The 4,014-nt window shown below is 42.7% G+C and overlaps 1 pseudogene; it reads left to right on the top strand.

The window, feature by feature from the left end:
- Positions 1-237: 237 nt before the first annotated feature.
- LOC141955375 (prokineticin receptor 2 pseudogene) lies at positions 238-974 on the top strand (annotated as a pseudogene).
- The last annotated feature ends 3,040 nt before the right edge of the window (positions 975-4,014 follow it).

Raw genomic sequence — 4,014 nt, 5'->3', positions numbered from 1 at the left:
CCCTAATGCATGCTCAGATTTTCAGATTGCCAAGTACCCACCCTCCTAACAAACCCTTCAGCCCCTTGCTCCAGAGTTTCTGCCCAGATTTAGGAACTCAGCTCTAGGCTCTTACTTTGGAAAATTTTCTTAACTCTCCTCATAGACAAGTTGGCTAGGCTCTCTCTTTTATCAACTACAGCAATTCCCTTCTGCCTAATTCTGACAACTTGTATTTGGAATTGTGTTCTGACTAAGTGTCTTCAGACTTCATTTTGTATGTATTTGTCTGTTCCAGGTATCTGGCCATTGTTCACCCACTGAAACCACGCATGAATTATCAAACAGCAACCTTCATAATCGCCTTGGTCTGGACTGTCTCCATATTTGTAGATATTCCATCTGTGTATTTTGCTACTGAAACAGTGTTATTTATAGTGAAAAACCAGGAGAAAATATTCTGTGGTCAGATTTGGCCAGCTGACCAGCAGATGTACTACAAATCATACTCCCTCTTTATCTTTGGCATTGAATTTGTTGCACCTATCATTGTGATGACCTTGTGTTACGCCAGGATATCACGGGAGCTCTGGTTTAAAACCGTACCAGCATTTCAGACAGAACACATCAGAAAGAGGCTTCGATGCAGAAGAAAAACTGTTATGGTACTGATGTGCATCCTGACTGCCTACGTTCTCTGCTGGGCACCCTTCTACGGCTTTACAATTGTCCATGACTTTTTCCCCACCATCTTCGTGAAAGAGAAGCATTATCTTACTGCTTTTTATATAGTTGAATGCATTGCTATGAGTAACAGCATGATAAACACCATGTGTTTTGTAACTGTAAAAAACAACACCATGAAGTATTTCAAGAAGATCATGTTACTGAGATGGAGATCGACATATAATGGAAGCAAATCTAGCACTGATTTCGACCTGAGAACAAGTGCAATGCCAGTCACAGAGGAGGTAGACTGCCTAAAACCGAAATAAATTTTCTGCAGTTTGAATCTCACATATTTCAGAGAGGGGCTAAAGAGGAAATAATGCCTTCTCAGAAGCTTCTCTCTTGTCTGTGGGAATACCCACCGTTGGTGAGAGCCCTCTAAAAGCAGCCTACTATGTATTTCCACCAGAACTCTTTTCACTGGACTGCTGTATAACCCCGTAACTCAGACTGATGCTGTGCTTCAGTTCACCCATCTGTAAATCTGGGAGGTAGATACTCATTTTACAGTTGTTTAAAATTGAAGATGAACAAACAAAAAAAAATAACCTATGAATGCATTAAAGCATACTACAATGATGTAAGAGTTGATTGCTGATCCTAGCAATGATGCCTCTTTGTTTCTTCTGAAGAGAAATCTCTTAACCCCTTGGAGCTTATCATTTGTACCTTTAAGATATTTGGTGTCCTTTTCCTTCTGCTCATAAGAGGAAGGAAGGCAAAAAAAGCCCATTTTGCTTCATGTCACTCTTTATCCTCTCAGTTTACCCCTGATGATGAAGCTCCTCAAAGTCTACAGACCACCAGCTTTCTATGGTCCAATGTGCAGCATGCTCTTATGAAAGGCACATTCTCTACAAAGGTAAACACTGCTTCACAGTCTAGCGAAAACCTCATCTCTTCCTGTGACACCTTGCTTAAAAATATTCTATCAACATTCCACTCTGTAGTTTTATGTAGAGTGCTGACTCTGTTTATTATGTATTTGGAAATGGCACAGCTACATTTTGAAGGGATGTTACCTTCTCTCACCTCCAGGCTATGGCCAACTTCTGCTGCCTTGATTCGCTGAGCTCTTCAAAGAATCAATCACAAAATCACAGAGGTGGAGAACAGCAACTCCAGATTGTCTAGTCCACCCCTCGGCTCAAGCAGGGTCAGCTAGAAGAGGCTGCCCAGGACTGTGTCCAGCTGGGCTTTGACTGACTCCAGGGATGGAGACTCCACAGCCTCCCTGGACCACCTGTGCCAGTGTTCAACAGTCCTTGCAGTAAAGAAGGGTTTTCTTATGTTCAGATGGTATTTCATGGGTTTCAACTTGTGTTTCAGCTTGGTTTGCAGAGGGACCCATATAAAACTATAGCATGCTAGTGGGAAGAAAAACACCCTGCTGAACCAGATCTAGACATTTTACCAAGCCTGTGTACAACTTCAAAATAAAGTACAAGTAGGGCCAAAATAGCATAGAGATCTTGAGATGATCTGTCTTTCTGCAACCAATGGAGACAGACTCTAGGCTTCCACAAGCCAGTCAGTGGTTGAGTTGAGTAGCTCATTGTCTGGTCAAAGGTGAGGCAACAACTCAAGATGAATTGTGCATTGCTTCCCCCAGAGCTGTTTTTACTATTCTGATTTTATGCAGCTCCAGGATGGTGTATCTTAACTGATAACTGTGATAAAGCAGGTGACAGTAGCAGTAATACCTACTCATTTAAACTACACATAAGATATCATGGACTTTTGTGTACTGAAATCGAGTCTTTTCTATCGTGATGACAAATGCTTCCTGTTTTAAAGTATGTGGTACCACCTACTTTTGGAGTAAATGGCTTTTGTAAACAATTTGTCTATTTGTGTACTTAAAGTGAGAAACAAATCCTACTAATAAAACAGTAAACATGGAGTAAATATCAACATTGTGAACTATGTTTTAGATTTTCCCCTTAGCCACAGTTTTCCTACTCAAGTGACTAATGTCAATTCTCCCATTTCTGCTAAAGAAAAACTACCAGGCCGGCCAATTAAGTTTAATGCAAAAGGATATTCAAATCCATTAAAGTGCTCAAATCCTCTCGTCATTAGCTGCTCTTAAAATATACATGTTGGAAAGGGTATCAAAATTTCCTCTGTTAGGCAAAACAATTACTGAGATCATTCTTCAAAATGACAGATTAGAATAGGGGTAAGTACTAAATCCATTTGTTTCCCAGCATGCCAAAGAAATTTAAAGGACCAGAGAGTTGCAGTATTCCATCATCAAGAGGCTTAACCTTGGAGTTTCTCTTGAAATCTCAGGGTTTCTTCTGAAACTGCACCCATATTTATCTCCTGAAACCTGCACCAGTTATTGGGGATTAGCTAGCAATACTACCTGTTATTAGAGTGTCCTGATATTCCTTTCACCTATTTTTCCTAGACTTTTCCTGGTGCAACAAAGCCAAACAAATGACAATTTTCCACACCTGGAAATCTACCTCAGGCTGAGTTATTAAAAAAATAAAAAGCTCATCCCCCACCAAGCAATACAGTGCCAAGCAAAAACCGGGGAAAGAATCGCTTTACATTTCTGGAAATCACTTTGAGAGCTCCAAGAGACCTCTTCTGGTCTGGCCTGCCCAGTGTTCTCAGACATCACCACGTCCCTGTCCCTGAGAAGGGCAGTAAAGCAGCAGCTGCCACAGCCCATTTTGTGGATTTAGCTTTTGCGGTCTGCAACATTGCTGTATTTTGACATTTTGGGGTCTTCTCAGCAGCAAAGCAGTGTTTCAGCCTGAATGACTGGATAGGGCAGGAGAAAAAACTGTGCTTTGCCCTCAACTGCACTTGTGAGCAGCATCCCCAGAAAGAGGGGGATTCCCACCCAGGAAGGGTGGCGGTCTCCTGTTCCCTGATCAGAGTAGCCAAGCAAGTCCTTAGCCTGTGTCTGCACCAACTCCAAACACCAAAAAATGGTCGTGGGCTTCACTTTCAGGGACCAATGTCTGCTCCTAAACTGAGCTCCAGCAACCAGGGGCCCAGGCAGCGAGCCCAAGGACCTTGCATGGGGACAGAAACCCCATGGAGGATTTTTGTGCCCACAGAACTGATTTCATCAAGGGAGTAATGGGGTACATTACCTAGGGGTACCTACATTGGCCAGGGCCTGCCTGCCACCCATGACTACAGTTAAATGGAGAATTTAGAAGACTCTTAAAGTCACTTAAAAACTCCCTTTAAGTGCAGAAGTGTGCAGCTGGCCAGGTCCTGACCTGAGTGACTCCCTCAGGCAGCAGGGGACAGTCCAACCAGAGTAGCTGAGGGAGGGGG

Source organism: Athene noctua, unplaced genomic scaffold (assembly GCF_965140245.1).
Source record: "Athene noctua unplaced genomic scaffold, bAthNoc1.hap1.1 HAP1_HAP1_scaffold_170, whole genome shotgun sequence".
NCBI lineage: Eukaryota > Metazoa > Chordata > Aves > Strigiformes > Strigidae > Athene > Athene noctua.
Note: the sequence above shows the minus strand (reverse complement) of the source record. Positions and strands in the feature narration are given on the sequence as shown.